The sequence below is a fragment of the Pristiophorus japonicus genome, chromosome 20 (genome assembly GCF_044704955.1).
Source record: "Pristiophorus japonicus isolate sPriJap1 chromosome 20, sPriJap1.hap1, whole genome shotgun sequence".
Classification (NCBI taxonomy): Eukaryota; Metazoa; Chordata; class Chondrichthyes; family Pristiophoridae; genus Pristiophorus; species Pristiophorus japonicus.
In genome coordinates this window covers 73,301,776-73,314,314 of record NC_091996.1, presented here as the reverse complement: position 1 = coordinate 73,314,314, position 12,539 = coordinate 73,301,776, and the positions used below count along the sequence as shown (strand labels likewise).

Here is a 12,539-nt window from a genome sequence, read left to right as displayed (position 1 = left end):
ACTGGTTCCCCTTTATCCACCCTGTTTGTTACATCCTCAAAGGATTCCAGTAAATTTGTCAAACATGACTTCCCCTTCATAAATCCATGCTGACTCTGCCTGACCAAATTTTGCTTTCCAAATGTCCTGCTACTGCTTCTTAAATAATGGACCACAGATGTTAGGCTAACTGGTCTATAGTTTCCTGCTTTTTTAAATAGTGGTGTCACATTTGCAGTTTTTCAATCTGCTGGGACCTCCCCAGAATCCAGGGAACTTTGGTAAATTACAAACAATGCATCCACAATCTCTGCTGCTACCTCTCGTAAGACCCTACGATGCAAGCCATCAAGTCCAGGGGATTTACCTGCCTTTAGTCCCATTATCTTACTGAGTACCACCTCCTTAGTGATTGTGTTAAGTTCCTCCCCCACCCTTATAGCCCCTTGACTATCCACTGTTGGAATATTGTTAGTATCCTCTACCATAAAGACTGATACAAAATATTTGTTCAGAGTTTCTGCCATCTCCATGTTCCCCATTACTAATTCCCCGGTCGCGTCCTCTAAAGGACCAACATTTACTTTAGCCACTCTTTTCCTTTTTATATACCTATAGAAAGTCTTGCTATCTGTTTTTATATTTTGCGCTAGTTTACTTTCATAGTCTATCTTCCCTCTAAATCACTTTTTTAGTCATTCTTTGCTGGCTTTTAAAAGCTTCCCAGTCTTCTATCATCCCAGTAGTTTTGGCCACTTTATATGCTCTTGTTTTTAAATTGGATACCGTCCTTTATTTCTTTAGTTAGCCACAGATGGCTACCATTTCTCTTACACCCTTTCCTCCTCACGGGAATATATTTTTCTTGAGAGTTGTGAAATATCTCCAAGGTCATCCAAACCTTGGCAGCCCATATCCTAACTCGCACCAAGTCCCGCTCACCCATCACTCCTGTGCTCGCTGACCTACATTGGCTCGATTTCAAAATTCTCATCCTTCTTTACAAATCCCTTCATGGCCCTCACCCATTCCTATCTCTGTAATCTCCTCCCGCCCCTACAAATCTCCCTATCTCTGTAACCTCCTCCAGCCCCTTCACCCCTCCCTATCTCTGTAACCTCCTCTAGCCCTACACTCCTCTCTATCTCTGTAACCTCCTCCAGCCCCTTCACCCCTCCCTATCTCTGTAACCTCCTCCAGCCCCTACACCCCTCCCTATCTCTGTAACCTCCTCCAGCCCCTACACTCCTCCCTATCTCTGTAACCTCCTCCCGCCCCTACACCCCTCCCTATCTCTGTAACCTCCTCCCACCCCAACAAATCTCCCTATCTCTGTAACCTCCTCCAGCCCCTTCACCCCTCCCTATCTCTGTAACCTCCTCCAGCCCCTTCACCCCTCCCTATCTCTGTAACCTCCTCCAGCCCCTACACTCCTCTCTATCTCTGTAACCTCCTCCAGCCCCTACACCCCTCCCTATCTCTGTAACCTCCTCCAGCCCCTACACCCCTCCCTATCTCTGCAACCTCCTCCAGCCCCTACACTCCTCTCTATCTCTGTAACCTCCTCCAGCCCTACACCCCTCCCTATCTCTGTAACCTCCTCCAGCCCCTACACTCCTCCCTATCTCTGTAACCTCCTCCAGCCCCTTCACCCCTCCCTATCTCTGTAACCCCCTCCCGCCCCTACAAATCTCCCTATCTCTATAACCTCCTCCAGCCCCTACACCCCTCCCTATCTCTGTAACCTCCTCCAGCCCCACAACTCCCCGAGATATCTGCACTCCTCTAATTCTGCCCTCTTGAGCATCCCTGATTATAATCGCTCCACCATCGGTGGCCGTGCCTTCTACTGCCTGGGCCCCAAGCTCAGGAACTCGCGGCCTAAACCTCTCTTTCCTCCTTTAACACACTCCTTCAACCTACCTCTTTGACCAAGCTGCCGTAATTTGTTCTTTTGTGGCTCGGTGTTAAATGTATCTGTTTTGTCTTAGAACACCGCTGTGAAGTACCTTGAGACGTTTTACTCTGTTAAAGGTGCTATATTGTTGTTGTTTGTTGTTGTTGCAGGTAGGCCAATCAGCGGCGCAAGTGCCGCCCCTCGGGCTCCCCGATTGGTTGGAGGACCCACCGCCCCCTCGCACCCCATTGGTTGGAAGCTCCCGTCAATCAGGCGGTGGGCCCGGGTCATATGCCCCTTGAACGCGCTTTGCCAAACTGCAACAGCTCGGCGCGGGGCCCGGACCAGCGGCTCTCAGGTTGGCGGCATTTCCCTTTATTCTCCCCCTCCCCCCACGCGACTCGCTGCCCAATCGGAGCGGAGGAAACTCACTTTACGTCACCGGCCACGACTCTAACGGACACAAACGGCTTTCCCCAGAAGACCCCGCGCCCATTCCACAGGGTCCCAGTGCGCAGGCCGTGAGGAGCGTTTGGTGTCCTCTGGGCATGCGCAGTTGTTACCCATGGTGACCAAAAAGGGGGGGGGCGTTGTGCCGGACTCGGCTACGCATGCGCGGACTCTCGGCTGTCAATCACCCATCAGGCAGACCAGGCTGCTGGTAAGACCTGGAACATCATGGACATTTACTCATCAGCCGGTCCAGGCAGCGGGCGGTCGAGGGGGTCGTTCAACCTGACTGCCTGCCTCTCTTCCGCTCTTACATCCGGTCCAGGGTGTCCTTGGAGATGGAGCACGCGGTGTCCACCGGTACGCTCGCGGCCTTCCGCGAGAGGTGGGCACCGGAGGGACTGGAGTGCATCATCACGCCCGGCAACCAAATTTTAATTTGATTTTACGTTTTAAAGTTAATTTGTTTTAATTGCCGGTGCTTTTAGTGTCCCCTTCCCTTTTATAGGGGGCACTGGGGAAAAATTGTGATTTTAGTGCCCAAAAAAAAAACGAAAAAACACAAAAAAAAAACACAAAAAAGGGGGAAAAAAAAAAGGGCCTTGTAAATGTCTGGAGTGTCACCCAGGTCGGGTGGCACCGTTTAATGTTTTATGTTTTCACAGATAAACTCAAAAGAGTTTCATGGACATTTACTCATCAGCCGGTCCAGGCAGCGGGCGGTCGAGGGGGTCGTTCAACCTGACTGCCTGCCTCTCTTCCGCTCTTACATCCGGTCCAGGGTGTCCTTGGAGATGGAGCACGCGGTGTCCACCGGTACGCTCGCGGCCTTCCGCGAGAGGTGGGCACCGGAGGGACTGGAGTGCATCATCACGCCCGGCAACCAAATTTTAATTTGATTTTACGTTTTAAAGTTTAATTTGTTTTAATTGCCGGTGTTTTTAGTGTCCCCTTCCCTTTTATAGGGGGCACTGGGGAAAAATTGTGATTTTAGTGCCCAAAAAAACCAAAAAAAAGAAAAGAAAAAACCAAAAAAAGGAAAAAAAGGGCCTTGTAAATGTCTGGTGTGTCACCCAGGTCGGGTGGCACGGTTTAATGTGTTTTGTTTTGCAGATAAACTCCAAAAAGAGTTTCATGGACATTTACCCATCAGCCAGTCCAGGCAGCGGGCGGTCGAGGGGGTCGTTCAACCTGACTGCCTGCCTCTCTTCCGCTCTTACATCCGGTCCAGGGTGTCCTTGGAGCTGGAGCACGCGGTGTCCACCGGTACGCTCGCGGCCTTCCGCGAGAGGTGGGCAACCGGAGAGATTGGAGTGCATCATCACGCCCGGCAACCAAATTTTAATTTGATTTTACGTTTTAAAGTTTAATTTGTTTTAATTGCCGGTGCTTTTAGTGTCCCCCTCCCCTTTTATAGGGGGCACTGGAAAAAATGTGATTTTAGCGCCCAAAAAAAAACCCAAAAAAAAGAAAAACACAAAAAAAAGGAAAAAAAAGGGCCTTGTAAATGTCTGCTGTGTCATCCAGGGCGGGTGGCATGGTTTAATGTTTTTTGTTTTGCAGATAAATTCCAAAAAGAGTTTCATGGACATTTACAGCACAGAAGGAGGCCATTCGGCCCATCGTGGCCCTCGTGCCCCTGCCGGCCGACAAAGAGCTGTCCAGCCTAATCCCATTTTCCAGTTCTTGGTCCGTAACTCTGCAGGTTACAGCACTTCAAAATAAAGACGTGCATTTATATAGACATTGGAGGAGCGACCTAACATCGCGAGGCCTAGCCAGTGCGGGGCTACAAAAGGCGGCACAGAGTGGGAGGTTGGGAGAAGCGGGACAGAGCTGGAGATCGGGAAGGAGGATTTGCTGCGGCGACAAACGGACCTGCGTGGGCAAGAAATAAAAAGTAAAAAGAATTACAGTCAAGCAGGTAAGTGATTGGCCGGCTGCTTGGTGAGTATATCTTTTTTTTAATCCTTGGACGTTGGAGTAAGTTAGGAACCGCAATTACATAGATCAGTGATACTTCTTATCTAAAAAACCTCATTCATTAAATCAGCTGTTTGCTGACTAGCTGCTGGGTGTGTTTTGCTGAGGTTTAGAGTTTATTTCTGCCGGATAGTTCCAAGTCTAACTAGAGGCATGGCAGGGCAGCTCATTCCCGTGGACTGCATGTCCTGTGGCATGTGGGAAGTCCTGGACGCTTGTGTGTGCAGGAGGTGTCTCTAACTCGAGCTCCGTGTTTCAGAGCTTGAGCGGCGGCTGGAGTCACTGCGGTGCATCCGCGAGACTGAGAGCTACATGGATAGCATGTTTATAGAGGTGGTCACCCCACAGCTTAAGAGTGTGCAGGCAGAGAGGGAGTGGGAGAACAGGAGTACTAGGCAGGTAGTGCAGGCGTCCCCCGAGTCCATCTCGCTCTCCAACCGGTATTCTCCGCTGAGTACCAGTAGGGGCGATGGTGCTTCTGGGGATTGCAGCCAATGCCAAGTACACGGCACCAAGGGTGGCTCAGCTGCACAGGGAGAAGAATGGAAGAGCAATAGTGGTAGGGGATTCAGTAATCAAGGGAGCATACAGGCCTTTCTGTGGCTGAGGACGTGACTCCAGGATGGTATGTTTCCTCCCTGGTGCCAGGGTTAAGGATGTCACCAAGTGGCTGCAGGGCATTCTGGGGGGAGAGGGTGACCAGCCAGAGGTCGTGGTCCATATCGGTACCAATGAAATAGGTAGAAAGAGGGATGAGGTCCTGCAGGCAGAGTTTAGGGAGCTAGGAGAGAGATTAAAATGCAGGACCTCAAAGGTAATAATCTCCGGATTACTCCCGGTGCCACGAGCTAACGAGTACAGAAATAGGAGGATAGAATGGATGAATGCGTGGCTGGAGAGATGGTGCAGGAGTGAGGGCTTTAGATTCCTGAGGCATTCGGACTATTTCTGGGGGATGTGGGACCTATACAAGCTAGACGGGTTGCACCTCAACAGAGCCGGGAGCAATATTCTCACGGAGGGGGGGTTGCTAGTGCTGTTGGGGAGGGTTTAAACTAGCTTGGCAGGGGGATGGTAACCTGAGAATCGATTCAGTAGGGAGGGAAGTAAAGCTGGAATTGGAAAGCAAAAATGTAGAAAGTGAATTTGAAGGACCGAGGAAACGAGGGCTAGACAGTAGTCAACAAGAAGGTCTGGTTGTACTAAATGGCATATACTTCAATGCAAGGAGTATAGCGAATAACGCAGATGAGCTGAGAGCACAGGTAGACACTTAGGAGTATGATATTATAGCTATTACAAAGACATGGCTAAAAGAGGGGTAGGTATGGCAGCTTAACATTCCTGGTTACAGGATTTGGGACGGGATAGAGAGGGGGATAAAAAGGGATGGGGGTTCACGGTATTGATTTAAAGAAACTATTACAGCTGTGAAGATGGATGATATGTTAGTGGGATCATCAAACGAGGCCATATGGTTTGAACTGAAAAATACAAAAGGGGCGCTCACACTGCTGGGCATGTACTATAGACCCCCCAAACAGTGAGAGGGAGATAGAAGAGAAAATATGTTGGCAAATTTCTGAGAAGTGCAAAAACTATAGGGCAGTAATAGTTGGGTATTTCAACTATCCTAATATTAACTGTGACAAAATTAGTGTGAGGGGGAAAGAGGTTGCGGAATTCCTAAAATGCATTCAAGAGAACTTTTTTAGCCAGACTGCAGGAAGATGCCAATCAACTCGAGAGTCAGCGGCAGTTGGCGAGAGGTGGGAGCAGCCTATAAAGGCCCAGCGGGAGCTCGAGAGTCAGCGGCAGTTGGCGAGAGGTGGGAGCAGCGTCGGAGCGGCCTATAAAGGCCCAGCGGGAGCTCGAGAGTCAGCGGCAGTTGGCGAGAGGTGGGAGCAGCGTCGGAGCGGCCTATAAAGGCCCAGCAGGAGCTCGAGAGTCAGCGGCAGTTAGTGAGAGGAGGGAGCAGCGTCGGAGCGGCCTATAAAAGGCGTACTTGTGCAGCTACAGCGGGAGAGAAGGCAAAAAAGAAGTAGAAAGGAATCAAAAGGTGACGTCACAGCCAATGGGGTAAGTGATTGGCTGGTGATTGGTGAGTAGCTTTTCTTTTTCTTTTTATATCAGTAAGTAAACTGTAACATTGTTATTATCAATTTAAGGGTTAAGGCATGGCAGGAGAGCTCGGTCACGTGATATGCTCCTCCTGTGCCATGTGGGAACTCAGGGACGCTTCCGGTGTCCCTGACGACTACGTGTGTGAGAAGTGTGTCCGCCTCGAGCTCCTGACGGACCGCGTTGCGGAATTGGAGCCGAGGGTGGATTCACTCTGGAGCATCCACGATGCTGAGAATGACATAAGTGGCACGTGTAGTGAGTTGGTCTTACCGCATGAGAAGGATCCACAGCCAGCTAGGGAATGGAAGACCAGCAGGAAGGGTAGTACAAAGAAGGTAGTGCAGGGGTCCCATCTGGTCATCCCCCTGCAAAACAGATACACTGTTTTGAGTGCTGTTGAGGGAGATGACTTATTAGGGGAGAACAACAGCAGCCAAGTTCATGGCACCGTGGCTGGCTCTGTTGTACAGGAGGGCATAAAAAAAGATTGGGAGAGCGATATTGATAGGGGATTCAATCATAAGGGGAATATATAGGTGTTTCTGCGGCCGCAATTGAGACTCCAGGATGGTATGTTGCCTCCCTGGTGCAAGGGTCAAGGATGTCTCCGAGCGAGTGCAGGACATTCTGAAAAGGGAGGGAGAACAGCCAGTTGTCGTGGTGCACATTGGTACCAACGACATAGGTTTAAAAAAAGGGATAAGGTCCTACAAGATGAATTTAAGGAGCTAGGAGTTAAATTAAAAAGTAGGACCTCAAAAGTAGTAATCTCGGGATTGCTACCAGTGCCACGTGCTAGTCAGAGTAGGAATCGCAGGATAGCACAGATGAATACGTGGCTTGAGCAGTGGTGCAGCAGGGAGGGATTCAAATTCCTGGGGCATTGGAACAGGTTCTGGAGGAGGTGGGACCAGTACAAACCGGACGGTCTGCACTTGGGCAGGAACGGAACCAATGTCCTAGGTGGAGTGTTTGCTAGTGCTGTTGGTGAGGAGTTAAACTAATATGGCAGGGGGATGGGAACCAATACAGGGAGGCAGAGGGAAACAAAAAGGAGACAAAAACAAAAGACAGAAAAGAGATGAGTAAAAGTGAAGGGCAGAGAAACCAAAGGCAAGAAACAAAAAGGGCCACTGAATATAAAAGGGCTGCAGGAGGGGTAAAAACTAAAAATCATGGTTTAAAAACTAGGATGAAAACACTCTACCTAAATGCACGCAGCATTAGAAATAAAGTAAATGAGTTGACGGCACAAATCATTACAAATGGGTATGATTTGGTGGCCATTACAGAGACATGGTTGCAAGGTGGCCAGGACTGGGAATTAAACGTACAGGGGTATCTGACGATTCGGAAAGATAGGCAGGAAGGGAAGGGAGGTGGGGTAGCTCTGTTAATAAGGGATGATATCAGGGCAGTTGTGAGGGATGATATTGGCTCCAATGAACAAAATGTTGAATCATTGTGGGTGGAGATTAGAGATAGTAAGGGGAAAAAGTCACTGGTCGGCGTAGTTTATAGGCCCCCAAATAATAACTTCATGGTGGGGTGGGCAATAATCAAGGGAATAATGAAGGCATGTGAAAAAGGAACGGCAGTAGTTATGGGGGATTTTAACCTACATATCGATTGGTCAAATCAAATCGCAGGGGGTAGCCTGGAGGAGGAATTCATAGAATGCATACGGGATTGTTTCTTAGAACAGTATGTAACAGAACCTACAAGGGAGCAAGTCATTTTGGATCTGGTCCTGTGTAACGAGACAGGAAAAATAAACGATCTCCTCGTAAAAGATCCTCTCGGAATGAGTGATCACAATATGGTTGAATTTGTAATACAGATTGAGGATGAGGAAGTTGTGTCAGAAACGAGCGTACTATGCTTAAACAAAGGGGACTACAGTGGGATGAGGGCAGAGTTGGCTAAAGTAGACTGGAAACAAGGACTAAACGGTGGCACAATTGAGGAACAGTGGAGGACTTTTAAGGAGCTCTTTCATAATGCGCAACACAAATATATTCCAGTGAAAAAGAAGGGCGGCAAGAGAAGAGATGACCAGCCGTGGATAACCAAGGAAATAAAGGAAAGTATCAAATCAAAGACCAATGCGTAAAAGGTGGCCAAGGTTAGTGGGAAACTAGAGGATTGGGAAGATTTTAAGCAACAGCAAAGAATGACTAAAAAAGCAATAAAGAAAGGGAAGATAGATTACGAAGGTAAACTTGCGCAAAACATAAAAACAGATAGTAAAAGCTTTTACACATATATAAAACGGAAAAGAGTGACTAAAGTAAATGTTGGTCCCTTAGAAGATGAAAAGGGGGATTTAATAATGGGAAATGTGGAAATGGCTGAGACCTTTAAACAATTATTTTGCTTCCGTCTTCACAGTGGAAGACACAAAAACCATGCCAAAAATTGCTGGTCATAGGAATGTGGGAAGGGAGGACCTTGAGATGATCACTATCACTAGGGAGGTAGTGCTGGACAGACTAATGGGACTGAAGGTAGACAAGTCCCCTGGTCCTGATGAAATGCATCCCAGGGTATTAAAAGAGATGGCCGAAGTTATAGCAGATGCATTTGTTATAATCTACCAAAATTCTCTGGACTCTGGGGAGGTACCAGCGGATTGGAGAGCAGCTAATGTAACGCCTCTGTTTAAAAAAGGGGGCAGGCAAAAGGCAGGTAACTATAGGCCGGTTAGTTTAACATCTGTAGTGGGGAAAATGCTTGAAACTATCATTAAGGAAGAAATAGTGGGACATCTGGATAGGAATAGTGCAATCAAGCAGACGCAGCATGGATTCATCAAAGGGAAATCATGTTTAACTAACTTACTGGAATTCTTTGAGGATATAGAGGTGGATAGAGGTGTACCGATGGATGTGGTGTATTTAGATTTCCAAAAGGCATTCGATAAGGTGCCACACAAAAGGTTACTGCAGAAGATAAAGGTACGCGGAGTCAGAGGAAATGTATTAGCATGGATAGAGAATTGGCTGGCGAACAGAAAGCAGAGAGTCGGGATAAATGGGTCCTTTTCCGGTTGGAAATCAGTGGTTAGTGGTGTGCCACAGGGATCAGTGCTGGGACCACAACTGTTTACAATATACATAGATGACCTAGAGGAGGGGACAGAGTGTAGTGCAACAAAATTTGCAGATGACACTAAGATTAGTGGGAAAGCGGGTTGTGTAGAGGACTCAGAGAGGCTGCAAGGAGATTTGGATAGGTTAAGCGAATGGGCTAAGGTTTGGCAGATGGAATACAATGTCGGAAAGTGTGAGGTCATCCACCTTGGGGGAAAAAAACAGTAAAAGGGAATATTATTTGAATGGGGAGAAATTACAACATGCTGTGGTGCAGAGGGACCTGGGGGTCCTTGTGCATGAAACTCTTTTGGAGTCCCAAAAGGCTAGTTTGCAGGTGCAGCAGGTAATCAGGAAGGCAAATGGAATGTTGGCCTTCATTGCGAGCGGGATGGAGTACAAAAGCAGGGAGGTGTTGCTGCAACTGTATAAGGTATTGGTAAGGCCGCACCTGGAGTACTGTGTGCAGTTTTGGTCACCTTACTTAAGGAAGGATATACTAACTTTGGAAGGGGTACAGAGACGATTCACTAGGCTGATTCGAGAAATGAGGGGGTTACCTTATGATGATAGATTGAGTAGACTGGGTCTTTACTCCTTGGAGTTCATAAGGATGAGGGGTGATCTTATAGAAACATTTAAAATCATGAACGGGATAGACAAGATAGAGGCAGAGAGGTTGTTTCCATTGGTGGGGGAGACTAGAACTAGGGGGCACAGCCTCAAAATACGGAGGAGCCAATTTAAAACCGAGTTGAGAAAGAATTTCTTCCCCCAGAGGGTTGTGAATTTGTGGAATTCTCTGCCCAAGGAAGCAGTTGAGGCTGGCTCATTGAATTAATCAAGTCAAAGATAGATAGATTTTTAAGCAATAAGGGAATTAAGGGTTACGGGGAGAGAGTGGGTAAGTGGAGCTGAGTCCACGACCAGATCAGCCATGATCTTATTGAATGGCGGAGCAGGCTCGAGGGGCTAGATGGCCTACTCCTGTTCCTATGTTCTTATGTTCTTAACTTGTCAGGTGGGCAGAACAGTGGCAAATGGACTTTAATCCTGAGAAGTGTGAGGTAATGCATTTGGGGAGGGCTAACAAGGAAAGGGAATACACAGTAAATGGTAGGACACTGGGAAATTTAGAGGAACAAAGGGACCTTGGAGTGCATGTCCACAGATCCCTGAACGTAGCAGTACAGGTAGATAAGGTGGTTAAGAAGGCATTCAGAATGCTTGCCTTTCTTAGCCGAGGCATAGAATACAAGAGCGGGGGGTTATGCTTGAACTGTGTAAAACACTGGTTAGGCCACAGCTGGAGTACTGCGTGCAGTTCTGGTCACCGCATTACAGGACATACGTGATGGCACTGAAGAGGATAAAGAGGAGATTTACGAGGATGTTGCCGGGAGTGGAGAATCTTAGCCATGAGGACAGTTTGGATGGGCTGGGTTTGTTTTCCTTGGAACAGAAGAGGCTGAGGGGAGATCGCATTGAGCTGTATAAAATTATGAGGGGTCTAGACATAGTGGATAGAAAGGGCCTATTTCCCTGGCAGAGGGGTCAACAACCAGGGGGCGTAAATTTAAAATAATTGGTAGAAGGCTTGGAGGGGACTTGAGGGGAAATGTCTTCACACAGAGGTTTGTGGAGGTCTGGAAATCACTGCCTGAAAGGGTGGTAGAGACAGAAACCCTCACCACATTTAAAAGGTACTTGGATGTGCATTTGAAGTGCCGTAACCTGCAGGGTTATGGACCTAGAGCTGCAAAGTGGGATAAGGCTGGATAGCCTCATATTGGCCGCCGCGGCCAACATGGGCCGAAATGACCTCCTTCCGTGCTGTAAACGTCTATGATTCTATGGGTAGAACTGAACCCAGCCAGAGTCAGCACCTTCAAGGGAGGAGAGGGAGGGGAACCAGTGAGTGTTGAACTGAACCCATCCAGAGTCAGCACCTTCAGGGGAGGGAGAGGGAGAGGAAGGGGAATCAGTGAGTGTAGAACTGAACCCAGCCAGAATTGGGGGAGCAAACTGTGAGCGGAGGAACAATTGTTTTGAGATATGCAGTTACTGTGGATTTCAGCACAGGGAGGAAGGACAATGTGTGAGATGGGGACTTACAGCTTTGGGGAACAAGGGAGGACAGAATGTTCCATAGCAACTAAAATTCTCTGTTCTGACTTTCTATCCTATGATGGCTTTGTAAACTCCTTTTACAGGGTATTAGAAAGGGAGGATTTGAAGACAGGAAATTCAAACCAACCCGCACATCAAGATCTGACAGAGTCACTCGATCCATCAGGACCTGAATATTAGCGGCCTTTGAATGTGGAAGCAGAAACTGTGTCTTTTTTGTCCATGGGAAAGGATGTCAAACATCAGTGTGACTGGAAAATCACTGAGACACTCACCCTCCCCCCCCGAGTGAGAGTGTTCCAGTGCACTGACTGTGGAAAGAGCTTTAACCAGTTTCACAGCCTGAAAAAACACCGCACCATTCACAGTGGGGAGAAACCGTACACGTGTTGTGTGTGTGGACGAGGCTTCAACTGATTGTCCAACCTGGAGAGACACAAGGACACCCGCACCATGGAGAAACCGTGGGAATGTGGGGACTATGGGAAGGGATTCAATTACCCATCTGAGCTGGAAATTCATCGACGCAGTCACACCAGAGAGAGACTGTTCACCTGCTCCGTATGTGGGAAGGGATTTGATCAATCATCCCTTCTGCTGAAATACTAGCGAGTTCACAAGTGACTACAGGGGTTGGTTCTGCTGTATTTTCTGCTGTTAATCACATCCAGGATTGCACCATGTTCATGCTGATAGTTGGGGAGTGTTTCTGCTGATGAAACTAACATGTATAACTGGGCTGGTGTTTAATATTCTGGATATATTGCTGATTGTGTTCTCGGGGCTCAGTGTCCCTTTAAGAAACACTGTCTGAGATCTTTCCCTCAATTCAGGGACTCTCATCAGAAATGAGTTTATAATAAAATTATGAAATATTACTTCAA

General features: G+C 47.9%; 1 protein-coding gene and 1 long non-coding RNA gene across 4 annotated transcripts in view; one reads left to right on the top strand and one right to left on the bottom strand.

Moving 5' to 3' along the window:
- LOC139232573 (zinc finger protein 623-like) overlaps positions 1 to 2,183 on the bottom strand; it is a 27,258-nt gene extending 25,075 nt beyond the window's left edge. Inside the window, exon 1 of one of the 2 annotated variants that reach the window (XM_070863000.1) lies at positions 1,903 to 2,183. The gene's annotated coding sequence lies outside the window, so the exon portion shown is untranslated. The remainder of the gene's footprint in view (positions 1 to 1,902) is intronic. The other variant, XM_070863002.1, reaches the window with a different exon arrangement.
- Positions 2,141 to 12,539, top strand: LOC139232578 (uncharacterized). 2 transcript variants are annotated; one of them, XR_011588037.1, is made up of 2 exons: positions 2,141 to 2,234; positions 3,890 to 12,539. It is a non-coding gene; the product is annotated as an uncharacterized lncRNA (long non-coding RNA). The 2 variants fall into 2 exon arrangements; XR_011588036.1 differs by having other exon boundaries at positions 2,141 to 2,537.